At 35.9% G+C, this 27,909-nt stretch overlaps 1 long non-coding RNA gene across 1 annotated transcript; it reads right to left on the bottom strand.

Moving 5' to 3' along the window:
- Window positions 1–571: 571 nt before the first annotated feature.
- Window positions 572–20,519, bottom strand: LOC117199272 (uncharacterized). The gene is made up of 5 exons (XR_004480465.2): window positions 20,308–20,519; window positions 10,192–10,236; window positions 6,394–6,563; window positions 5,291–5,445; window positions 572–1,950 (listed from the first exon to the last, which is right to left on the bottom strand). It is a non-coding gene; the product is annotated as an uncharacterized LOC117199272 (long non-coding RNA).
- Window positions 20,520–27,909: the final 7,390 nt, after the last annotated feature.

The following is a 27,909-nucleotide window of genomic DNA, read 5'->3' as shown; positions in this document are numbered from 1 at the left end:
TACTGGATTGGACACTGCTGCTAGGTAACTTTATGAGAAATGCTTGTTTCTCTAGCCAAGTATATTCCTTCCCTTATAAGAAAAGCTCAGTTTTTCTTAATTCACATTTATCCGGGCATCAACATTCTTTATTATTTGTTTGCTGATTAATACATTCAGGATAAGCGAAACTCCTTACCTTCTAAAAATCAAGAACAGATATTTTGGCTTCTCAGATTAAGGGACCAGGGAGTTTAACCCTTGTCAGCTGTATCATGCAGATGACTTGCTTATTCTATTTCAATATTTAATGTAAGTTTTTTGACAGAAAGACTGAATGGTGGCAGGAACAGGTATTCTATGGAGACCATTGTAAACTAGGATAAGTAAAGTACCAGAATGGTATATTTTTAGTGAAGAGTCCATTTTACTTTAGATAAAGATACATTTTCGTGATAATTTTTAGACCATAAAACATTAAAATCTGGGCTTACTGGAGAAGTAAGTAAGCAACCTCTTTTATTTCTGTGTCCTATGGGCACCATTAACTGGCCTCTTTCATATATGTACTCTTCAACAAGCAGTTCTTTGAGAACCTATAATGAACTTGGCATTGGCTAAACTCAGAGAAGGCATGTAGGAAAGAATTTACTCCCATCTTTTGACAAGGGCATACAGGACTTTAATATCCATCAGAATCTTAAGGTATCAAACAAGCAACTGACCAGTAAGAAGTTTAGACAAAGGGGGGTGGGTAAGAGTGAGAGCCAGGAAAGAGACAAGAAGGGGCAAGGGAGATAATGCCCCGAACCCAGGGGGCTCAAGGTCAACCTGGTGAGGTAAGACACATATTAAAGGAATTAAAATAATAAGTTAAAGCAATATAGAATAAAATAGGGCAGTACAGAACGAGGCGTAGTGGGGCTGATAGAACTTTGGAATCGTGGCCAAGTCAGTAAGGAGCCGCCTGACTCTGGTCCACAAGGCATATTGGAGGAATACATATACCCTTAAAAAGTCAAATTGTTAAGTTGTACTGCTTGAAACTTATCCGCTGTTTTCTTGCTCTGCCTCTTATTAAATGTGCCCACTCAGCAAATCTTCAGCCCCGTCTTTCTTACTTACTTACAGAGTATCCATTTTGTTCAGCCATCCAACATCTTCCACGTGGTCATGTGCTCACCGGGAAGCTGTGATTCTCCTGCTTGTCAGTAATCAGTTTAAGCATGAGCACAGGAGCATGTCTGGTCAATAAAGAGACAGAGAAGAATGCGGAGGCTTCTGGGAAAGATGTCTTGCCTCCCCTTACCTCTCATAATTTGGACACTGGATAAAAATATCCCTCTTCTTCTCATGGAATTTGCAGGTCTTCCTATGGAACTGCAGTGGAAATCACAGGGAGGGCTGCCTTGAAAATAAAGCTAATCCATGAAATATGGCAGAGTATAAGAACAGCAAAAACTTGGATCCTTGATGTAGTTTTTGAGCCACTAAATTCACCCACCTGGGAGCTACCCTCCTTTGATAGAACTGCAATGTGCTGTAATAGATTTTCTTCACCATGTGAGACACTTTGAGTTGAGTTTCTTATCGCATGCATCCAAACACATCCAAATTAGTATATCCTTGTACTTGTTATTTGGCAACTTCATGCTTCATTAACATTTTTATATGATGACACATTAAGACAATGAAAATCCATGGAAGTCAAGTTAGTGCATTTAACTGTTTATTCAAAGAGTTGATAGACTAGAAGGGTGACACCACTGGCCAAAGATAATTTTAGGGATTATATATGGACTGGAAATAGGTATAATGAATCTCTTTCACTTGTTATTTTAAAAATTAACAAAAATATCTTCAACTGGAATGGTATATAGATTGTGGCATTTGGCATTTTCCTTACAAGTTGGCTAAATAAAGTACACATATTTGATTTAAAATCTTGCGGCACATATAAAGTTTCATAATCTGTAAAGAAAAAGAAGACAAAATTTTAAATTGCATAAATAAATATTTTGATGACAGGATATTTTATAAATTTGACCTCAAATTAGAGACATGTATCGGTGACACAGGGTTTTTCCAATCTTTAACTATTTCAATGAAAAAGAGAACACATTGTTCAGTTGATGTTATGTAGATCAAACATCTGATAGATATTCAATATCCCTTTATAACTGATTCAGTGTCAAATAGCCATATCATCAACGAGTTGGAAGTTCACCCGCATTTCCTAATTCCTAGAACAGAATTTCTTGTGCTAGATGGCATTGTCTCCCATAACTTCTTGGTTTCAGTATGCATATTTATCCACATGGCTGTATGCATATCCTGGACAGAAACTAATTAATGAGTGCATCCATTTATAATTTATCAGCTGTTAATTTTCCATTAGCTACACGTTTTTTCATTTGTATCTATTTGGAAAAAGCATGTTTGTCATTTTCCACAGGAGAAAAGAAAAAACCTAATCTACTATATCACTTTAAAATGAACTTGCGGATGATGTAAAGCAAACAAAATAATAACTACCTAAAGGCTATTTAACTCTCTGAGGCTGTGTTACGACCTGTGCAATCCCTGTTATTTCCAGAAATATAATGATGGTTTTGCCTTTTTATTTTGATAGAAAAATAATCAAACTGCTTTTTTCCCCCAAACAGTCAGACAAAATGACATATGCTAAGACCCTTGGAGTTATTATGTAAAAGTTGAGCCCACAGGTTCACTAATTTATGGGGAAAATAGAGAAAAACATTTCAGAGTCATAGGGAGAGAAACTTTTAATTGGAAATTTGCATTTACAGTGTAAAATTTTAGTCTCTCAAGGTTGTTACTTTCTGAGTGGATGGAGGGAAATGGAGTAATTGAGAAAAAAAATGTAACTGGCTTTCTGTCATTTTTCTGGCCACACATTGAAGTGGTACTGCTCAGTGAATGGAACTGTTGAAATTCAGGAGAGGTACAAAAAGACCTCTTATACTATGATACAAGCATCACACAAGTGAATTGAACTGATAGCTTTTATGCTTTCATCATTTTCCAAACACACAGTAATGATAACATTTTGTTCTTGCCTGCTGTTTGATAAAGTTATGTTATATCTAACTCCAATTAAGTTGTTGGCAGAAATTATTTGAATAACTACCTGGATAGCCATTATACTTTATGCAAGTTAGCATCTTGGTAACTCTCAAATAAACTGCTTGTTTAAAGATAACAAAAAAGAAAAGAAAGTTGAATATTTTTATGGCTACATGTAAAGTAGCCATTTTCATTTAGATAGTTCATCATTTCTTGTTTATATATTGTTATCTATTTCAAATCTCTGAAATTAAGAGGTATCTTATAATTAATGGTGTGAAATATTATAACTGACAGCTCCCCGCTTACTGAAATAAGAAATAATTGTGCAAATTATTAATAGAATCTAAGAGATTAAGTAGAGCAACTTTACTACAAATGAGTCCTGGTATAATCAGGATCTTTCTAAATTGAAACTGTATGGTCTTTTTAACTACCTGTCCAATTTATTTTGACTTTGAAACATGAATTTTTCTTCCTCTGTGATTTTACCACACTTCTTCAAAGTTCATCCTCCTTGGCCATCCAGCATTTTCAACATTTGGCTAAAGATAGATTTCAAGTGTCACCTCCTCCTAAAAGTTCTTATTGGTTATCCCAGCCAACATGGGGATGCCATAGCTCTTAATGCCCCAAGCTCTTTAGAACTTTTTAACTCTGAATGTGAAACCTTCAGCTTACACTACTCCAGATCCACGGGTGGGTTGTGGATTATGCTACAAGGAGTGAGAACAGGATATGGGAGAATGGATGTGGAATTGTAGAATAATTATCTATGGTCTATATTCATATTTTTGCATGAATTTTTCATGGCTCAAATGGAATCATTAATAGATAAATAAAGCAGGGCATTAATTCATTAACGTTATAAGCAATTTTTTTTTCCCCATTGTTGCTCTATTTCACTATTGCAAATGTGACAAAAATGGGTTAATAAAGACCTTTACTATTGATCTTCTGGTAAAGGTTCTTGGACGTATTCTCATTTTGTTGCTAAGTGAATAAATATCAGATAAATTCACCTGTGTTTATTTTTATACTTCAAGCACTGAATGTTATAGGAAATATTAACCTAAGTAAATTAATTGATTTCGATTTACCTAAATAAAAATGATACAATTATAGAAAATTATATTTTCAGTTGTTATTTTACCAAAAAGAATATATTTCATATGGGAACTATAATATCAAGAGTTTACTTCCTTTCTCACCTCATATTTTACCTTAATGGGAAGACACCTTTGAAGATTATTATTTAAAAAACCTGTAAATCATGTCCAGTGGTGTTTTTTTTTTTCTTTCTTTTTGTGTTTGTTTTTTAGTGTTTGGAAGGAAATGGGACATCTTTCATTTGAAATGCATAGAAACAAGTTTAATATTTTGCTGAAGACCTGTTGTAATTGCTGGTGATTTACAATAGTGATTAACCATTATCCAAGGAAAAATAGAGTTTAAGTCAGCAAGTTTAGCTGTTAGATAGAAATACTGCTGATTGAAAACAGTCTGGTGTACATGTTCCATGTATACAAGGCATAGAATAGAATGTCAGTTAGTACCACATGTTCATGAATTAGAACAATAACTTCTCTCTTGATAATTTATAACAGTCATAAATTTTTCTGATGATAGTTGAGAAAAAATTAGAAACCACTACTGAAACAAATTGTTCTGAAGCACCTTCTGGCATTTTCTGAAAAAGTAGGAGTAGCGACACGGGCTCCTGATTTAGAAACTTGAATCTGGCATAGTTTACTACTTAGGGTTTAGCTTAATGAATTGACATTTATTTAAAGTTTTGTGGAGAACTCAAAAATCCAGTATTACCACATAGTTCTTATGCGGAAAAATAGAACTACAAAATAACCAAGATTCTGTAAGATTGGAATATAATTTGAGAACTAGATGGCTAGAATTATCAATATCATCTCTAGGGCTTCATTGGAACTATAGTAATTTGTTCCTCAAACACTGATGTTCTTCTCTCATTCTAATTTATACCTATTATGACTTAGCTTCTCTCTCCATTTCCATTGTTTCTACTCACACTGACCAACTACTCATTCTCTGTAACTCCTGCATTCATATTCCAAAAGAGAGGCTTTATTTGGTTTTAGTAGTTGCCATCCAATCTAGAGTGCCCTGTCTAGCTTTCACCCTAGTCCCTTTCACAAATCAACAGATGATGTTGAGTCAATTATCTGTTGCTGGTCCAACTGGCTATTACCTTAGTGGTGAAGCCATGTAGTAAAGAATATGGTGTCCTGAGATAAGAGGCCAATTGGCTGCTCTTCTCAGCAGGAAACAATCTGAATGGCAGTCTCCCATAACAAAGCTGTATTGTTCATCAGTACAGGCAGCTTTTCATCTAGTTGGGAAAGTCTAGGTTACAGGAAACCAAGATTAATAACTACCAAAACTTAAGTCGGAAGGAAATACTAAGGCCATATATTTCAAAATATGTGATTACTAAAATTTTTATCCAAATGGTAACCTCATTTTAAAAAAAACATGTGACTGTTGGAAATCATGATTCATTAATATTTACGGAGCCCTTATTAATATCATAACATATAATAGCACAAATAGCTATCATCTATATAATAAAGATTTTTTTGTTCAACGTTTTGTTAGTGGGCTCACAAAAAGAACTCAATAAATGCTTGTCGAATTAAGAACAAATAAATGAAGGGATAAATGAATGATTATGGTTTTGCCTCATTTACTATCTTATTTGATCCTCATGATAATAATTCATTTATTCAATGAATATCTCTAGAGTATCTATTATGTGCCAGGCACTTTGTAGTAGATATTATTATTGCTGATTTGTGGTTGTGATTGTTGTTATTGTTTTGTCATTATTATTATGTTTTTTATCCCCTTTTCAAAAAATCTAGTAATCAGAGAAATCTCAAAGCCTACAAGTGGCAAAGCTGGAATTTTATTCCACAAACTTTGAATGAAATCCCAGAATTTAAAACTGTCTTTCTAGTGTGGTGGTAGACCAATGCCTCTTTCTGTCCCAGGGTCATACACAAGTTCATCTTTCTAAGATAGCCCCCTTCCTCTACATACTTGATCATATGGCCTGGTTAATTACTACTCATTTTTCAGATTTCAACTCAGAAGACAGTTCAGGAAAGTCTTCTCTGCTCCTCAAACTAATTTAGGTTCCCACGTAGCACACTTTCATTATTTACTGAAACTCTCCTTCAAAGTGTTTTTCATAGACACCATTAACTAATTCATTAAAAGCTTTTAATACTTTTCATCTCTCCTAGTATAATGCAGGCTTTTGAGGGCAAAGCCTCCGTGTGTTTTACTTACTGTTAATCTGTAATCCTAGAACAGGAAAATATGAAGTGTTCAATAAACTGGTATTCATTGGATGTATGAATATACTAGGTAGATCATAAATTTTGAAGTCAAATACATGATATCAAAAGTGACCTTGAGGAAATCATCCAATCCCCAAAAACCCATATAATTTTCTTCACCTGTAAAATGGAAATAAAGAAATCTACTTGAGTATGAGTATACAATACTCCCCTACATACAAATGATTTCCATTCCAACAGTGCATTCATAAGTCCAACAAAGTTAGTCTAGGTACCCAACTAACACAATCGGCTATATAGTACTATACTATAATAAGTTTATAATACTTTTCACACAAATAATACATAAAAAAAACACAAGAAATAAAACATTTTAATCTTACAGTACAGTACCTTGAAAAGTACACTAGTACAGTACAACATCTGGCATACAGGGGCTGGCATCAAGCGAACAGGCAAGAAGAATTACTGACTGGAGGAGGGAGAGGAGGTGGGAGATGGTAGAGCTGAAGGTTCATCAACACTAGGAGACCGAGGGCTGCAATTTCACTCGCGTGTGACTTTGATGAAGCACACGTTTGCATCTTTGAAAGTTCATAACTTGAAGATTCGTAGGTAGGGAACTTACTGTAATTTTAAGCTGAATTTCTGATACACAGTTGGTATTTAGTGAATGCTTTATTTCTTATAATATAAAGTTTGAGAAGTTCAGCCTGTTAGTTATTACAATTGAGGTGCAAGAAAACATCACCATTTACCTGATTGAAGTAATGAAAATCACAGGCATGAAGCCTAGAAAAATATAAATAATTCTTGAAGGATGAAAAGCCCAAATGTATTACATAACTTTAAACATCTAGACTATTCTTGCTTCACAGACAGGATGTTTTACTTAACCTTATACTGAGCCTTGGAATTGAAGTAACACTGAAGATAAAGGACAAGTTTTAATAGCATAAAAGCATCCTACAGTCCATACCCAAGTGAAGATCATCTAATAAAAAGTGAAACAAAAATTGTTTACTATCTCTATTAAGGTTCTAGAAGCCAGAAACTGCCTCAAAAGGCAAACAGGGCTTATATATGAAGGGGCAATGGACGGGGAGGATGAGAGGAGAGTTTCTTATGAAATATATGATAACAATGCTTCTCAAACAATGTGCACAAAAATCACTGGGGATTTTTTAAAAAATACAGATTCTGATCCAGGTGGTCCTGATTTGACCTGACATTCTGCATTTCTAATGAGCTCCCAGGTGATGTCATCAACACTGGTTCATAAGTTGCAAAAATATTGAGATATTATTAAAGAATGAGCAGCCTGAGGAAAATAAAATTCTACCTACTTTCATTAGAGTGTGAATAGAAACTCGGTGGAGATGAGGAAGAGTTAGGTCCCCAAATTCATTTGGACCCCTATCTTTTGACAAGTGATTTGGAGAATTCATTATCCAATATTAGTGCAAAACAAATCAAAAGTTTTTCAAATTAGTTTCCTTATTCTTGTGGTTGAATGTAAGATTGCTTCAAATTAAAAAATACTGCAAATTCAGTTCAGCTCAGTTCAACAAACACTTGTTCATGGATATCATATACAAAGGCCTATGCTGAGCATTTGGGTGTTTGTTCAGGTAAGTTATGCATGGTCCCTGAGCTCTTGTACTTCAGCATGGGAGAAGACACTCATAAACAACTCAGTTTCAAGGAAGACTGTAGTAAATACCAAATTAGAAGATAAACAAAGTGCCATATTATTATGGGAAAGAGAGGTCTATGCCCCCCTCAGGACAGCTGGGATGAAACTTCCTGGCAGAGGTGGAATTCAAATTGGCTTTGAAGGACAGGTAGGAATGCCAACAGGGTCTTCTGGATGAAGTACTTAGAAGTGAGAGAACACAGTGTTTATTCCACAAACAATGGGTGGAGAGTAAGCCTCCAATGGAAGCTGGAGGTAGAGGGACTTTATTAACAGATAAGGCTGGAATAAAGGAGGAGCTCCATGTTGGCTGGTTTGACTACAAGACTGAGAAAACCAAACATCTTCCTGTAGAGAAATATGTATGTACACTGAAAAATAATTGTGCCAATATTGTGAAGGATAGTTGTAGAGACTAGGTTGGTGATTGGCAGGAATATTTAGAGCACCACCTTAGGTGTGGAGTGGGGAAGATGGAAAGGTGAGACAAGAGTTTATATAATTTGACAGGAGTTACTTTTGTACATTTTTTGGAAAAGTGAGAAATTTTTAAAATAGACATAACAAAATATCAGGAATTAGATGTAAGAAGAAATGAGTTTTCAAATTATAATAATGTGGCCAGCTCATTGTAGAGCTTCGCTGACCCTGAGTTAATGTCTCCCAGAAATGAGGGGCAATGCTTGTAACCCAAGTGCATTAGAACCTTCAGAAGCCAGGGCATAATACCAGTGGGGTTTCCTTCCTTACTCCAGACCATTTACTTTACAGGCTGAATAAACAGTTAAGGACAAAAGTAATTCAGGCAAAGACTGCTTGACTAATACTTAGGTTCATTTTCTTGTTGTATGCAAGACCAAAAAGCCACATGAGAGTTTCCATGAGACTGTATTTTGTTCATTAGAAAGAGAATTAAAAAGTCTTTGAACACTTGCTTAGCCGCAAGGAACGATAACTTATTCTTCAGTTATCAGTGACATTTTTAGGTCCCCTGTGCTCAAAATATATGTGAGAGGTATTTTTTAGGGAGGAGGAGAGGGAGTTTTGTTTTGTTTTAACATTTATTTTTGCATTAGCGGAATATTATTTTTATCTTATAAAACACACAAATCTATAGTATAAACTAGAAGAAAACAGGACAATTTTAATGATCTAGACGCTGTAGCAGTTTTTCCTGAGCCTTCTTAAGCCTTGAGCTCCCTTTCCTGACCCTTCCTCTTCAGTGTCTTTTACTATGGCCCGCATCAAAGAATATTTCTAAGAGAAATTTTGGTGGCCTTATAGGGTTGTTTGGGGGAGTAAATTAGATTGTCTAGGTAGAGTTCCTTGCACAGGGTAAATTCTATAAATATTAGTTTCCTCCTCTCCCTCTTCAGAACACTGAGAGCTGAGCTTGGAGCTGAACACATTATTAAGTATCTTGATTAATACTAGAAAGAATTAAGGATAATATAAAAAAAAATATCTTAGATTTGGTCATTGGATGTCTTGTGTAGATAACATCCTCATGCTTTGTTTACCTAATTGTATCTCAATGCACAGTTGTTTGTTAGATTTTTGTAGGAGGAGCTGAATCTTGAAATGGGAATTAGCTTTCAACTGTCTTACAAGTGAAAAACAAAAGATTATTAAGCAGGAGTCAGTTCTAATGAGCAACAAATTCTCTCATTTTATAGATGAAAAAAAATGTCCCCCCCAATGTATAATTCTACATAAGAAGAAAAGGTGTAGAAAATATCACATTAAGCTTGGAAGTCTTTAGAGTTAGCATATATATTAAATACATTTAATATATTACTATAATTTTAATATAATTAATTTTATTTAGTTTAATATAATTAATTTTAAATATAGTTCATGTAAGTTATTTTTTAGCATTAAATGTAAATCTATAATTTGGTGATTATTCTCATGGAAAATAGCTATTCTATATATTATATTTTTAAATATTTATAGGCAATAAAAGAAAAGAAAAAAAAAATAGAACCCTGTAGCTACAAAGTTTGTTAAGGATGATTCAGATATTAAACGTTTAGGTAATTAAGAATGGCATTTAATGAGCCATGTTTTAATAACAAAGTTGAATATTACCTTAATAGCATTTTCTGTCTCATTTCCATGTAGTAATTCTGGTTTCTGAAAAACATATGGGAAGGGGGTTCATCAATTCAGTAGCATGGTTTGCTGATTGCTCTTCTTTTCTTGAAGGATAGAATCAATACTAAAATGGTGAGTCTAGATGTCATCATTTGCTTGCTTTATAATTTGGGATATAGTTTTACTTCTCAGATATTTTAGATAAATATTTGAAATAAATAACTGAATATGACAGACAGTTTGGACATTGTGATCTACAATATTTTTGCTCAAATGGCATTTTCACCTAAAACACATTTTAGCATTCACAAACTTGTTTTTTTTTCACACTTCTACTGGTCCCCTTCCAATTTTAATATGTGACCAAAAAACAAAAAAAAGTACCACAGGAAGTGATTTCACTTACTTTATTAGTTAACTTTTTCATAAAAAAGAGTAGTATGTTCAGGAAGGGAGCACCTAAATAACTCCGACTTAGATCAGTGAAACCTAATTTTACAGGTTTATAATCTTTATTTTGCTCTCGTGACATATCTAATTTGCTCAGAAGAGAGAACATAGTGCCCTCTAAAGAAACTCTAGCCAGCTGGGTATTGTAAGGAGGACCATCTGCTGAAATAAGCTCCATTTTTAAACCTCAAAATGTTGTAACTATCACTTATTTATTTTCTTGCATAATATTAAGGGAAAATTATATAAATCCTGATATTTTTCCTTTGCTAGCTAGTGGATTAAGTCTCTTTCATTCATAATGTGGCCCCAGACAAACTGAAAATAAGAAAATGTATCTTAGTACCAGTTGGGATGGTTTTGATTACCAATAATAAGAAAACCAAAAAGGAAATTTACTAAATTCCAAAACAAGAAGTTCAGAGGCAATGACTCTGTGATTAGTAATTTCAGTGGCTTCACACACCATCAAGGATGAAGGTTCTTCTGCATTGTAAGCTCTGCCATTCTGTCTGTGATGACCTCTTCACAGCCTAGGTTATCCCACAGTTAGGTGGCTGCCGCAGTTCAAGATGTCACATACAGATGTGACAAAATTCAAAGGAAGAAGAGGACTACTTCTGCCAATATCTTTCTATGAGCAAGGAGAACTTTTCGAGGAAACTCCTAGCATACATCCTTTATATCTCACTGGCCAGAGTTGAATCCTGTACCAATCACTTCCCTGTGACTAAGATACAATTAGCTTAGACGAGCAGTCCATAATGTGTGGTCTATGGGCCACTGGCTGTCCCCAAAATTCTTTCGGGGTATTGGCAAAATCAAAACTAGTGTCATAAAGATATTGGCATTATTTGCCTTTTTTCTGTTGGTGAAATTTGCACTGATAGTGCAAAGGCAGTGGTGGGTAAAACAGTTGGTGTCTTAGCACCAATTAAGCAGGAACACCAAATTGTACTAGGAGTCACTGTATTCTTCACCCCCATACACTCATAAAAAACTGAATTAAGCAAATAAGAGCTTGTTTCATTTAAGAATGTCCTTGACAAAGCAAGGACAAATTATTAATGCATTAAATTTCTGTATATCAAATATATCTCAATACAAAAATTTGACATGTTTATATGTCTTATTATTTTGTGTGACAAAATTGGAAGTATACTTAAAGCAATTCTGTTGTGGACCAAAGTATGGTGCTTATGTTTAGGAAAAGCTCTTATGCAATGTTTGAGTTACAAGCTGAACCAGCCACTATTTTCATAATCACCATTTTTTCTTGAATGAAATCTGGTGGACACATTGCAATTTTTCAGACAGACATTTGCAGATATTATTTTGAAAAAGAACAAAGTGAGTCTGTGACTTCAAGGAAAACCAATAACAATATTTTTTGCCAATGATAAAATATTATCTTCCAAACAAAAATTGGAATTTGAGAAAACTATTTTGTTACCATGAGCTGTATAGCTTTCTAATACTTAACGAGTTTTCTGATGAGATTGATGATTATGTCAATAAATGTGATTTTTGCTATTGTAAAATGAAATGTATCAAAATTTGGAAGATCTGAATAACTCACTGAACCAATATTTTCTAAATGACCAGTGAATATTGCTATAAAACTATGCATGAGTAGAGGATTCATTATTAGTGCATATAAATTAAAGAATTTAAATTTAACCATGACCAAACGTTTCACCAATATCTTTTTAAATTTCACAACACTACTGTTAAGAAATGACCACTTGTTAAGTTTTGTTTCTATCAAAGAAGAATATCCACAATTATATGAAAAGGCTATTAAAACACTCTTCCCTTTCCAACAATCTAAACATACAGGTATTTTTTTCATATTCTTCAAACCAAATAACATAATACAACAAATTGAATGCAAGACAGATGGGAGAATCTAGCTATCCTCTATTAAGGCAGATAGTAAAGAGGTTTGTGAAAATATAAAAGAATGCCACTTTTTAAACTAACTGCTTTTGCTTTGGAAAATGCAGCAATTTTTCATGAAATATGTTATTTTTGTTAATGTAATATTAGTGACCTTATCTTTTATTTTTAATAAATATTTAACTGTATATATTTAATGAATATTTTTAACATTTCTCAGTTTTAAGTTCTAATATGTTACTTTTTTTTTTTTTTTTTTGCAGTACGCGGGCCTCTCACTGTTGTGGCCTCTCCCGTTGCGGAGCACAGGCTCCGGACATGCAGGTTCAGCAGTCATGGCTCACGGGCCCAGCCGCTCCGTGGCATGGCATGTGGGATCTTCCCGGACCAGGGCACGAACCCATGTCCCCTGCATCGGCAGACAGACTCTCAACCACTGCGCCACCAGGGAAGCCCTAATATGTCACATTTTGATAGATATATAATCCAAAAGATCTTTGGGGTCCTCAATCTTTGTAGGTATAAAGGAGTGTGGAAACAAACAGTCTGAGAATCCATGGGCCAATCAGGAATCCCCCTTTGTGACTAGAGGCCTCTCCTGAGGCCATGATTACCTGGAAAAGGATGGAACAGAACCTTAGGCCCTGTAAGAGGGTGGAAGATGGGAGAATGGATTTTGGGAAGGCAATCAATAGTGTTTGCTGAAATCTTCTACAGAATCACAGCATTTCATCTGTAGTGTCTGGAATGGTTAATGAAATCGTGGCTTTCAAAGTGTGGTGTTTGGAAGTTTTTCAAATGGAGGACATTGGCAGGTGGGAATCAGAGTTTCAGGCTCTACTGTTCCAATCAGAACCACTACAAGTATATCTCTTTTACATGTTGGGCTTCCTCTTAAGATTCATTTAAGATGTAATTTGTGGAAGAAAAATGTTGAATATCACCGATTTAACATTTCCGTTGTGGACATATACATTTCTGATATCTAATCTCACAAATTAGGTTTTAAACTTCTTGAAGATCAGATTACAGTATTATTCTCCATTTTCTGCTAAACATCAGAGCCCAATGCTTTATACTGAATGACTATAATGCTGGTTAAATTTAAATAAGTTTTCAAGTGGCATTTTCCCCTGTTTTTTCAGGCCATATCCATAAATCAAAGGATTGTATCTTGGAGACAGTTGTGTCCAGAGATGGGAATGGTAAAGTGTGTGTGTATTTGAGGCTCATGTATTTTATTATTGGTCATTGTGAGTCAATTTTTTAGGGGAGTATTTCTAGGATGCCTAATAACACTATTTAATTTGGGAAAACACTTAATCTTCAAAGACATTTGCAAAAGCAGTAGGTAATTGATCTCTGCAACAAGTCTTTGAAAGGAGCAGTTATCTGCATTCCTATTCTACAGGGAGAATATTGAGACTTTCCAAAGACAATTAGAAAGGGGTCAACACCACAATGACTTAAATTCTATGCAGGGTGTTCTTGGGGAGACAACTATAGCACTAGACTGCAAGGCAGACCAGAATTACAGAGAAAAAAATGCCTGCTAAATAAAGTGGGCAGGAATACTACATTACCTGAGACAAGGACCAATAATATTGATTTTGAATCACTCAGTTCTGTGTTAAATTATTTTGCTGATAACTGGATAGAACACAAATTTTACCAAAACGTAGTTCAGAGTGTGTCCCCTATCCCCCGTTAATACCACATTTCTGCCCCTGATGATAGCTTCTAACCAAATAACAGTATATTTAACTCTTTTCTGTAAAATGCATATGTTCACTTATTGCTATATTCTAAATACTCATTTCCAAATGGCAAATGACATTTATTCAAGTGTCAAATCATGATATGGAGGGAATACATTATTTTTCAAAGTTATAAATACACCTCAAGGCAGGGAAAACCTTTATGTACACCACAGTGCCTAGCATCTTCACATAATTTGTTCTCATGATGTCTAATATTTAAATACCCCTTACAGGCACTGTTTAAAGCACTTTACAGATACAGACTCATTTGAGTCTCACAACTGCTTAATTCAACTTACAGCTCTTAATAGTATTTTACAAATGAGGAAGCTGAGACTCAGTAAGTTGTCCTGGGTCACACAGCTAGGGATGGGTACAGCTGGGAACCAAAGCCATGTAATCTGGCTCCAAAATCTGCACTCCGCCCACTAACCTATAACTTTGAATTAAGTTTGTAATGGGAGGCATGAACTGGGACACTAAAAGAAAAATAGGATTGTGGTTTTGGGTTGGTTGTTGTTCTATGTAGCTCTCACTGAGTAAGAATGAAGATTCTTCTTCTTCTGTTACCTCCTCACATCAAAAACTATGAGAACCATCCACTGGATGACTGGATGAGCATCTAGCTAATGGGATCAATTTCTGTGTTCCCAGACTGGCTGAATGGATACAAAAACAAGACCAATATATATGCTGTCTACAAGAGACCCACTTCATACCTACGGACACCTACAGACTGAAAGTGAGGGGATGGAAAAAGATACTCTATGCAAATGGAAATCAAAAGAAAGCTGGAATAGCAATTTGCATATAAGACAAAATAGACTTTAAAGTAAAGACTATTACAAGACACAAAGAAGGACACTACATAATGATCAAGGAATCGATCCAAGAAGAAGATATAACAATTGTCAATATTTATGCACCCAACATAGGAGCACCTCAATACATAAGGCAAATACTAACAGGCATAAAAGGGAAAATCAACAGTAACACAATCATAGTACGGGACTTTAACACCCCACTTTCACCAATGGACAGATCATCCAAAATGAAAATAAATAAGGAAACACAAGCTTTAAATTATACATTAAACAAGATGGACTTAACTGATATTTATAGGACATTCCATCCAAAAACAGAATACACATTTTTCTCAAGTGCTCATAGAACATTCTCCAGAATACATCATATCTTGGGTCACAAATCAAGCCTTAGTAAATTTAAGAAAATTGAAATCATATCAAGTATCTTTTCCGACAACAATGCTATGAGACTAGATATCAATTACAGGAAAAGATATGTAAGAAATACAAACACATGGAGGATAAACAATACACTACTTAATAACGAAGTGATCACTGAAGAAATCAAAGAGGAAATCCAAAAATACCTAGAAACAAATGACAATGGAGACACAACGACCCAAAACCTATGGGATGCAGCAAAAACAGTTCTAAGAGGGAAGTTATAGCTATACAATCCTACCTTAAGAAACAGGAAACATCTCGAATAAACAAGCTAACCTTGCACCTAAAGCAATTAGAGGAAGAAGAACAAAAAAAGTTAGCAGAAGGGAAGAAATCAAAAAGATCAGATCAGAGATAAATGAAAAAGAAATGAAGGAAATGATAGCAAAGATCAATCAAACTAAAAGCTGGTTCTTGGAGAAGATAAACAAAATTGATAAACCACTAGCCAGACTCATCAAGAACAAAAGGGAGAAGACTCAAATCAATAGAATTAGAAATGAAAAAGGGGAAGTAACAACTGACACTGCAGAAATACAAAGGATCATGAGAGATTACTACAAACAACTCTATGCCAATAAAATGGACAAACTGGAAGAAATGGACAAATTCTTGGAAATGCACAACGTGCCGAGACTGAACCAGGAAGAAATAGAAAATATGAACAGACCAATCACAAACACTGAAATTGAAACTGTGATTAAAAATCTTCCAACAACAAAAGCCCAGGACCAGATGGCTTCACAGGTGAATTCTATCAAACATTTAGAGAAGAGCTAGCACCTATCCTTCTCAAACTCTTCCAAAATATAACAGAGAGAGGAACACTCCCAAACTCATTCTACAAAGCCAAAATCACCCTGATACCAAAACCAGACAAGGAAGTCACAAAGAAAGAAAACTACAGGCCAATATCACAGATGAACAGAGATGCAAAAATCCTCAACAAAATACTAGCAAGCAGAATCCAACAGCAAATTAAAAGGATCATACACCATGATCAAGTGGGGTTTATTCCAGGAATGCAAGGATTCTTCAATATATGCAAATCAATGAACGTCATACACCATATAAACAAACTGAAGGAGAAAAACCATATGATCATCTCAATAGATGCAGAGAAAGCTTTTGACAAAATTCAACACACATTTATGATAAAAACCCTGCAGAAAGTAGGCATAAAGGGAACTTACCTCAACATAATAAAGGCCATATATGACAAACTCACAGTCAACATCATCCTCAATGGTGAAAAACTGGAATGATTTCCACTAAGATCTGGAACAAGACAAGGTTGCCCACTCTCACCACTCTTACTCAACAGAGTTTTGGAAGTTTTAGCCACTGCAGTCAGAGAAGAAAAAGAAATAAAAGGAAAAGAAGAAGTAAAGCTGTCACTATTTACAGATGACATGATCCTATACATAGAGAATTCTAAAGATGCTACCAGAAAACTACTAGAGCTAATCAATGAATTTGGTAAAGTAGCAGGATACAAAATTAATGCACAGAAATCTCTTGCATTCTTATACCTTAATGATGAAAAAATCTGAAAGTGAAATTAAGAAAACACTCCCACTTACCATTGCAACAAAAAGAATAAAATATCTAGGAATAAACCTACCTAAAGAGACAAAAGACCTGTATGCCGAAAATTATACGACACTAATGAAAGAAATTAGAGATGATACAAATAGTTGGAGAGATATACCATGTTCTTGGATTGGAAGAATCAACATTGTGAAAATGACTCTACTATCAAAAGCAATCTACAGATTCAATTCAATCCCTATCAAACAACCACTAGCAATTTTCACAGAACTAGAACAAAAAAAATTCACAATTTGTATGGAGACACAAAAGACCCCTTATAGCCAAAGCAATCTTGAGAATAAAAAATGGAGATGAAGAAATCAGTCTCCCTGACTTCAGACTATACTACAAAGCTACAGTAATCAAGACAGATGGTACTGGCACAAAAACAGAAAGATAGATCAATGGAACAGGATAGAAAGCCCAGAAATAAACCCACGCACATATGGTCATCTTATCTTTGATAAAGGAGGCAGAAATATACAGTGGAGAAAAGATAGTCTCTTCAATAAGTGGTGCTTGGCAAACTGGACAGGTACATGTAAAAGTATGGAATTAGAACACTCCCTAACACCATACACAAAAATAAACTCAAAATGGATTAAAGACCTAAATGTAAGGCCAGACACTGTCAAACTCTTAGAGGAAAACATAGACAGAAGGCTCTATGACATAAATCACAGCAAGATCCTTTTTGACCCACCTTCTACAGAAATGGAAATAAAAACAAAAATAAACAAATGGGACCTAACGAAACTTAAAAGCTTTTTCACAGCAAAGGAAACCATAAACAAGACCAAAAGTCAACCCTCAGAATAAGAGAAAATATTTGCAAATGAAGCAACTGACGAAGGATTAATATCCAAAATTTACAAGCAGCTCATGCAGCTCCATAACAAAAAGACAAACAACCCAATCCAAAAATGGGCAGAAGACCTAAATACACATTTCTCCAAAGAAGATATACAGACTGCCAAAAAAACACATGAAAGAATGCTCAACATCATTAATCATTAGAGAAATGCAAATCAAAACTACAATGAGATATCATCTCACACCGGTCAGAATGGCCATCATCAAAAAATCTAGAAACAATAAATGCTGGAGAGGGTGTGGAGAAAAGGGAACCCTCTTGCACTGTTGGTGGGAATGTAAATTGATACAGCCACTATGGAGAACAGTATGGAGGTTCCTTAAAAAACTACAAAAGAACTACCATACGACCCAGCAATCCCACTACTGGGCATATACCCTGAGAAAACCATAATTCAAAAAGAGTCATGTACCAAAATGTTCATTGCAGCTCTATTTACAATAGCCAGGACATCGAAGCAACCTAAGTGTCCATCAACAGATGAATGGATAAAGAAGATGTGGCACATATATACAATGGAATATTAGCCATAAAAAGAAACGAAATTGAGTTATTTGTAGTGAGGTTGATGGACCTAGAGTCTGTCATAGAGAGTGAAGTAAGGCATAAAGAGAAAAACAAATACCGTATGCTAACACATATATATGGAATCTAAGAAAAATAAAAAAGGTCATGAAGTACCTAGAATAAAGGGAATAAAGATACAGACCTACTAGAGCATGGACTTGTGGATATGGGGAAGGGGAAGGGTAAACTGTGACAAAGTGAGAGAGTGGCATGGACATATATACACTACCAAACATAAAATATGTAGCTAGTGGGCAGCAGCCGCATAACACAAGGAGATCAGCTCAGTGGTTTGTGACCACCTAGAGGGGTGGGATAGGGAGGGTGGGTGGGAGGGAGATGCAAGAGGGAATAGATATGGGAACATATGTATACATATAACTGATTCACTTTGTTATAAAGCAGAAACTAACACACCATTGTTAAGCAATTATACTCCAATAAAGATGTTTAAAAAAAAATTTTCTGTTTTCCGAGGCGTCCTTAATTTATACTGAGATTCATACTGAGGGTTGCAAAAAATTATTAATCAATATGTATATTAGTATTCAAAGATCACTGTGTACCAAGCCTTTCTTTACTTATTTACTTAGAGGATTGTTCTCTTAGTGTACCCCTCTAAATGTCTGCAGATTCAAGGGTTGATGTCAAAAGAGCATGCTTTTAAATGTCTTGCTTTATCATCATGACTACTCTCTGCCACATGGATTTCTTTGTATCATGCTTCACCAATGTGGAGATACATGGCTTGCAGAGGAGGGAGGGAAGGTGTGAAGATATTCAACAACCACGTGATTTCTATGAAACATCTCTACTTTCACTGCCACCATCACAAATGGGTTGAGACAGCTCAGAGGGTATTTCTCTTTAATCATTTTATGTCCAGATGTATGCATTTACACCAGCATGTGAACAATTTCTAGAAATTTTGCCATTCTCATTATGGAGTACCAAAAATAATGCATATGGACAATTTGCAAAGTTTCAAAAAGTTTGAATTAGTCTTTGTGAGACAGGCTGGGACTTGGAACACTTTGCTGGGACCTGAGACCTTTTGCTGCAATGCTGCAATGCTTTCACCTGGACACACTTCTCCTCGAGTAACAAAATACTAAGAAACTGTATGGGACTAAAAATAACTGTGTGCATGTGGCGGTTGGGGCAAATTCTGGACCCAAAAGTTACAAAGAGACCAAAATACCCAACTGCCACTTTTGTAGAGCCTGGAGCAAAAACACGGTGTTGAGAGCAAAAGCCGGATGTTGCGCATGACCCCTGCACACACCACCACCCAAGGGGTGGGCAGAACACCTAAGCCACCCCTCCGGCCCGACCCCTGGACACACCCCTACCCTCACCCCATATAAGGAACAAGCTTGCCCCACTCAGGGAGTGAGCAAGCAAGGGAACCTGCTGTTTGTTCTCTCTCCCCACTGCTGCAGCAGGAGCCCCAATAAAGCCTCGCCTGAATTTCTTTTCTGGCCTCTAATCAATTTCTATTGATTGAGGAAGGCCAAGAACTCTGGTCAGTAACATTTGTACCATCCTGTCTCACCAAAATATCTTAAACCTCACGTCCAAAACTTAATATTACTGTTAGAAAAAACTTTGTTCATATCCCAATTCTCCTTCTCCTTAGCTTTATGACCTTATGCAATTGACTTAATAGTCCTTTCTCTCAGTTCCTTAACTGTAAAATGAATATAGTATTACTTACCTCTCAGGATGTTGTGAGAATTTAACGAGAACATGAACATAATGTACCTGGAACACACTGGGTTCAATTCAGGCTCTTTTATTTTTGAATTAAGAGTTTCAGCTTATCAAAGACAGTTTCCCTTTCTGATAGTTCACAGAATCTCTTCTCCACTGAGACCATATTCTGCAACCCTTAATCTCAAAGGCATGGAGGATGACAGATCTGAATTAGCCTAATTCTCTCCCCGCCCTCTTTCCCAAGAGTTAATTGATGCAGTTACAATTACAGATGGGTGAACCTCATTAGCAAGCTGCTCACTGGAGAAAATCTCATGGTGTTCAGACCTCAAGCCTAGCGTTGTGTCAGAGTCTCCTGGGAAATGTTTTAAAAATGCAGATTCATCAAGCTCTACTCACTCAAACCAAGAAGCACAAAGCCTTGGAATCTGTATTTGTATTTAATCCCCAGTGAGAAGGGGGTAGCCAGCACTTCTCCAGTCCTCTGATCCCCTTTTGGAACTCTTTGCCTTAGGTCTTTGCTGCTTAGTGTTGTCCATGAACCCCCAGCAGCAACAGTAACAGCTAGAAGCTTGTTAGAAATGCAGAATCCCAGGCCTCCCCACCCAAACCAACTCAGTCCGAACCTGAATTTTAACACGATTCCCATGAATTTGTGCACACGAAAGTCTGAGAGCACTAGCTTTGACTTTTCTTTCTCTCTTTTCTCTCCACCACCCTCAGCCTGTGCAATTCTTTTGAGTCATTACTCACAAGAAGTACTTGACAGGCAGCTCAGAAAAGTGGCCAAACCTTGAAGAAGTCTTGGTTCTATGGGTTCTGATTTCTATCTATCTAGCTATCTAACTATCATCAATCTATCATCATCTCTTTTATCTATCATCTATCTATTTTATCTATCATCTATCTAGCTATTTTACCTATCTATCATCATCTATTGTATCTACCTATCTATCTATGTATTGGTGTGGGTGGGACTTTACAGTATGGGGTTTTCCTTCAAGTATAGGATCCTACTGTTGTGGATTTGCCTACATGGGTTTTCACTGCTTCATGGTTGAGGCTTTAAATACCTGCTATTCTAGAGGAAGAATTTATTGATGTTCCTTTGGGGGGCTAATATTCTAGTATAACAGAGCAGAGGTGGGTGAGAAGCACATATTTTGATAGCTTAGAGAGCTGAATGAGGCAGCAATAAAAATAATATTTCAAAACAGTTAAGCTGTCACCCTAAGAAAACTCTGAATGGTGTGTCAAAGAAGAAAGCACTTTACAAAAGTAATTCAATATTGAATGCGTATGTCTGTAATTTGATTTGCAGGAAGCAGAAAATGAAATGTTATGGAAAGATTGTTTCCCTACATTTTATAATTTCTGCTAGTACACTGATATTGACTGTATTTGAATCCTTAGTGAGTGAAGGATTTGCCTGTATCTGTGGTGTAATTTCTGTAGTTTCTCAAGACCTTCTGGAGTTCTCATTAAGTGTATATAAGAGATCTAAGACAACTTGAATATTAAGAAACAAAATTCCTCAAGCTCTGACAAGCTTCCATCTTGATTACACTAAAATAGCTCGTATACACTGCATCCTCCAAGCCAGGGCAGGTAACTAATCTAGAGGAATTCATTCTTTCAAGCACATAGCAATATATTTTTCACAGTGGTGAATTTTGCATTGGTGAGGAAGAGAGTAGCTACTTAACTGTACAATAAGCGAAATCTGTGGTATTCATTCTTCTTAGTAAAAAGGCACCCCTAGACGACTAGAAAACAAACATCTATGTTTGTTTTGTAAGAGGTGCTGCCTTCTGGTACATTTTGTAATCACAGACCCAGCTAAGTACCTATCTAAATTGAAATCACCTCACATTTTCCATTTTGCCTGCCTCTTTCCTATAACCTCCTAAACTGTCCTTATTAAATTTGTCCTTGAAGAGAATGGCTTCCTGTAAACACAAACAACTGAGAAATTAAATGGAGGGACAGAGTTCAAGTTGATTATGTGTGGCTAAATCGCATTTTATTCATCTGGAAATAGAATATGCATACGTTTTCATTCAAAGTGATGGAAGATACTTTAGATCTCTAAGATTAGCAAGCGTCTTGATGTGGCTTCTATTTGAAAAGGAAAAAAAAAATTAGCTTGTGTTTGACAGGTGTCATGTTTTGAATTTGAATGAGAGGTAGTTGAATGTGACATTTGACTCCCTGCAAAAGAAGAGCTGTGTCAGCCTCCATAAAGACATTTCAGATTGTGATGGGTTATCTAAAACTGATAACCTTCAACACTCAAATTAACCTTGCTCCCCAGTAGATTATTCCCACAACCCTTGCAAACCCCGCCCCATTAATTGTGCTCTTATAGTGCAACACTGACATCACATGGTAAGTCAACTTAACCTCAAAGATTAATTTCTTCTCTCTTAAGGTATGGTGGATCTTGCAGGCGTAGAGATGCTATTAAACCCCCGCTTTTCCTTGAATGGTGTCCATTCAATTTTTTGACAGAAAGGTATAGAGCATTAGAAAGAAAGATGAAACATAATCATGGAATAGTACTGTTGTTACCAAATTCTAGTTAAATACACACATGCCTGAACACACGGGAGTGCACACACATGACCCGGATATCCTTGGGGTTATTTTGCCCACACATTGATTAATTTCAGAAATGGGTACTGTATTAAGAAATGGCTCCAAAAATATAGAAATTTTAAACTGTTCTGATTGCCATCTATTGCCAGAGATTTGTCAAATAAGCCAAGTGCCACATTATGAAGTGATTCAGGGTGATACTGCACACTGAACGGGATGCATGTCATTTGTGTTTCCAACAGCTGGAGAAGCAATATCTGCAGACTTCATACTCAGCTTTGGTATTTTGGCTTAATGCACAGAATTAGCCAACCTGCAATAGCAGGGTGATCGGCTACCAAGGAGACCATTTTGATTCTCTCTACTCCCTCAGATGCTGCTAGGAAAAGTCATATGGGAAGCACAGATAACTAAAAAATAACAGATGTGAAACAGGTCTTTAGGATGCTAAGTAATAAAATGGATGGTAAAAAATATATACAGTCTTTTTATCATTTTCCCCTATGTTTTAAAGAAAATATGTCAAAATTATTCATAGGACTCTCTTGTGTTCCTTAATTTTTCCTGTTTAGAAATTGATATGAAGACATTTAAGTTAATGAAAGTGTCAAATTCATTGCCCCAAAGGGGATATTGAGTTTTTAAAAAAATTACTAAAGATTAAATTTCCAAAGCAATCTATCAGATTGTACTGGTTTCTAGTTCATTCAGGCATGGATAATTTTAATAATTTACTAATTGTCTCTATTTGAAAAAGTAATCATCTTTAAAATAACAGCTGATTATTTGAGAACTACCAATGGTAGTAATTAAAACAATCGTTTTAGAAAGCCACTATCCAATGGCTTTCAACTAAGATAAAGGCATAAAGGAGAATAAAATAAAATAACAAACACAATATCTAATAAACATAATCTAAAAATTGCATTTTCTTTATATGGTTTTCATGCTGAGATTGTGATACTGCCCTTTGGTTCCTGGTGGTTATAGAGTTATCAAAGAGTTGTTTCTTGGGCTATCAGATTTGATCCAGAATTCAGCAAAAGGGACTGACATTGTAACATGTGGTTCTTTGGGTCGAATACAAAAGCTATGACAGTAATGCTGTACTTTGACACCCCCAGTATCTTCTGCAATATTCCCTCAAAAAGAGACATCTTTCTTCTAATAGTTAGTCCTGGTTATCTTCAACCTAGGACAAGTCCTTTCTAAAGGCATCTAGTGTTGTTTGATCTCTTACCAGGTAGACCAGAAAAATTCTAATAAAGTCAGAATACTACACGGAGTTTCCGGGATGACTGAATAGCGTATGCCTCACCCCATCACTACTCATCTCTCCACCCCACTTCAGCGCCTCACCAGCCTAACCTTTAGAAAAAGACAACTTTGATCATCTTTGGGTGGATTAAGACTTGCTCTAATCCTTTCCCGTGGTAGCATTAAGGTGTGATTTAAAATATAATAATAGCAATGAGCTCATTTCTTTATGTTTCTGCCATCCTAATGTCAACAAAGCAAATATTTCCTCAGCATCTTCTCACCTGTTATTCTGACAAAACTCAGGTATTGTTTTTTATAATCTCTTTACCTATAATCATCTCATTTACTCATGTGAATTTATTTTGTCAGCTTTATAAAAAAAAAAGAAAGAAAGAAAGAAAGAAAAGAAAAAAAGACTTTACCTATTCTATTTAGTTTGGAAATGATCAAATATCAGTGATATTTCATCAGTGCAGATTATATAAGTCTTTACATGTGCCTCACCTCCTTTTCAGGAATCATGTCTACTCCATATCCAAAGCCTTCCCTGGGAAAGCAAATGAAATAGTCATGGATGTCATATTGGGATATCTTAGTCTCTTCCTTTCTATTTTTCTATTCCGAGAGCATATAAATGTTCACCCTTCACAAGCACTTAATTTTAACTGCATGTATATATGTATTGTCTTGGTTCTGTAGAGGATTTGGGGATCCATCAATCCCACAGTCCAATGTGGCAAACAAGTGAGAAAATAGAAAACCAGAAAAAGAAAGTCTTTTGAGTGCCCTCTTGTGGAACAAAGCAGAACTGCAGTGATTTAAACTGGACCATGACTTTTAGTACTTAGAAATAAGTATCATACAAGAAAATAAAGAAGACTGAAACAGAAGAAAGAGTAAGGACAAGGAAGATGGGGAACATTTCTTTTAGTCATCTGTTGAAAAACAAAAATGGGGCTTCCCTGGTGGCGCAGTGGTTGAGAGTCCACCTGCCGATTCAGGGGACACGGGTTCGTGCCCCAGTCCAGGAGGATCCCACATGCCACGGAGCGGCTGGGCCCATGAGCCATGGCCGCTGAGCCTGCGCGTCCGGAGCCTGTGCTCTGCAACAGGAGAGGCCACAACAGTGAGAGGCCTGCGTACCGCAAAAAAATGAATAAATAAAAAATAAAAATGTTTGCAAGATCTGTAATGGACAATTTAAGAATGAGCTGTAAAAAAGCATCCAGGTATCCATACTATCTTTACTTTTCAAGATTCTGATTTCACATAAACCTTTGGCTGTTTGTTCAAAAATTACCAGTTTACCCTTGATTAACTTGTGTCAATAATAAATATGCCTGGGGAATATCTTCTTTCGTAAATTAGTTGTGATGGCCATTCCTATTGAAATGGAAAAATAGTGAAGCTCTCTCTGCAGTGTGAATTGTAGAGTATATATCTGAAATGTAGTTCACATTAAAAAATGTAACTGCTAATGAAGAAGACAAAAATGTGAATTTAAAAGACAACGACGTGTCTTATTCCCAATAAGATCATGGCATTGATGGGTATTACAAGAAAGATAAAGTTGGCTGGCATAAGTTTGATGAATAATGGAAAAAAATAAGAAACTAAAGCTTCCATGGATGTCATTGTAGAAGTATGTATAGGTTCCAAGCACCTCTGAATCTTGACTAATGAAATAGCAATGCTTATGAACTAAGTAGACTGAATGTGTCTGAAAAGGAGGAGAACACAAGGAACTAAAGGTGAGATAAAGGGTAAATAACAAAATTAATATTTGTTTGTTTTGAAACAAACTAACAGAAAAATTGCATAAAGAGTTTAGAGAAAACACTTCTAGGATGGTAGAGTAAGAACTGCTGAAATCCCACTATATAAAAACAATAAGAACTTTGCCCAAAATAATCAAAATCAACTTTTTAAGGACTTTTGAAATTATCCAAGTGTTTGCAATGATATCAGCAGCTTTATTCAGAAAAAAAAGGCTACATGTCATAAATGATAATGAGCTTTGTGGGGTTTTTACTTGTCCTATTCCTGTCTCCCTTTTTTTTCTGGAAATTCAGAAGCCTCACAATCATGGTAGCTGTGAAAAATAACAGCTTAGCAGTGACGAGAAGGGAAGTAGAATGAGCTTGAAGCTCCCCCAAAAAAACCCATCCCCAGAATTAATACAATGTGCAAGATTCCTGCAAAAGTCTCATTCACAGAGCTTGTCTTTATGTAACTGGACTCAGAGATTGTTCAGTGAGAAAACTCCTGCTTGAGGGCATTTGTCAAAAAAAAAAAAAAAAATCCAGGAGCAATTGTTAAACATTGCAGCCACCTAATGCAGTGGTGCCAGTTGGTCAAACCAGAGTCTGGACAAAATATTTAAAAGGCAAATTGGGGGCATGAGATGACCATAGGGTATTTCAAAAAGTTTCTGCATATTCCTGGAAGTCTAGAAGTCCATACGCATATGCAGAGTTGCATGTATGCCCAAGAATGACCTGAGCAGGTCCTAATCTCTCACCTTGGGCAGATTTAGAAGTACAGCACAAATAGGAAGTGAGGATTAAGGCAGAGATGAAAATAGATGAATATTTTACAGTGTGTTCAAAACACACACAGTGTTTCAGAACCTGGGTGTTTCAGCAAAGTGTGGAGAACATATTGGCTCAAAGAATTTAGGGAATCTCTATCCAATCATTATCTGACCACTCATGCTGAGCAGAGTCTACAGTGGCTGCATGTGACAAGGTATACAGATTTTGCAGAATTAGTACAGGAAAATGACTAAACAAATTAACAATAACAACAGCAAACCTTGAGGAAAGAGGATAATCTAGTTTCTAGGATTACCACTTGATTTTAAAAGTGTCCAACTATCTACAACAAAAAAAATTATGAGACTCACATAGAAACTAAAAAGTATGATCTATACATATGTTAAAAAAAGCAGTCAAAAAAACTGTCCTGAAGATTTCCAGATTTTGGAATTGTGAAACAAAGTCTTTTAATCAGATATTATAAATATGTTCAAAGCACAAAGAAAAAATTGTCTAAAGAATTACAGTAAAGTGTGAGTACATTATACATTCACCAAAAAGAGAATATCCATAAAGAGATATAAGTATGAAAAGGGGACTTCCCTGGTGGTGCAGTGGTTAAGAATCTGCCTGACAATGCAGGGGACACGGGTTCGATCCCTGGTCCAGGAAGATCCCACATGCCACGGAGCAACTAAGCCTGTGCACCACAACTACTGAGCCCGCACTCTAGAGCCCGTGCTCTACAATGAGAGAAGCCACCGCAGTAAGCCCACACACCACAATGAAGAATAGCCCCCACTCGCCACAACTAGAGAAAGCCTGAGGGCAGCAACAAAGACCCAACACAGCCATAAATAAATAAAGTACAATTGAATATACTAAAAAAAAAATAAAAAAGTATGAAAAGGAACCAAATAGAAATTCTTGAGCTGCAAAGTAAAATAACTGAAATGAAAAATTCATTAGAGGGTCTCAACAGAACTGGCAGAAAAAGGAATCAGAAGATAGGTCAATTTAAATCGTCCAGTGGGAGAACGGGAAAGAATGAATAAAAAGAAGATCCTTGGAGACCCGTGGGATACCATCAAGTGTACCAAAATATACATGATGGAAGTCTCAGAAGAAGAGAGACAGAGAGAGAAAACAGGGGCAGAAGGAACATTTAAAGATATAATAGCAAAAACTTCCCATATTCGATGAAAAAC

The sequence above is a fragment of the Orcinus orca genome, chromosome 5, assembly GCF_937001465.1.
Source record: "Orcinus orca chromosome 5, mOrcOrc1.1, whole genome shotgun sequence".
In the NCBI taxonomy this organism is placed as follows: Eukaryota; Metazoa; Chordata; class Mammalia; order Artiodactyla; family Delphinidae; genus Orcinus; species Orcinus orca.
Note: the sequence above shows the minus strand (reverse complement) of the source record. Positions and strands in the feature narration are given on the sequence as shown.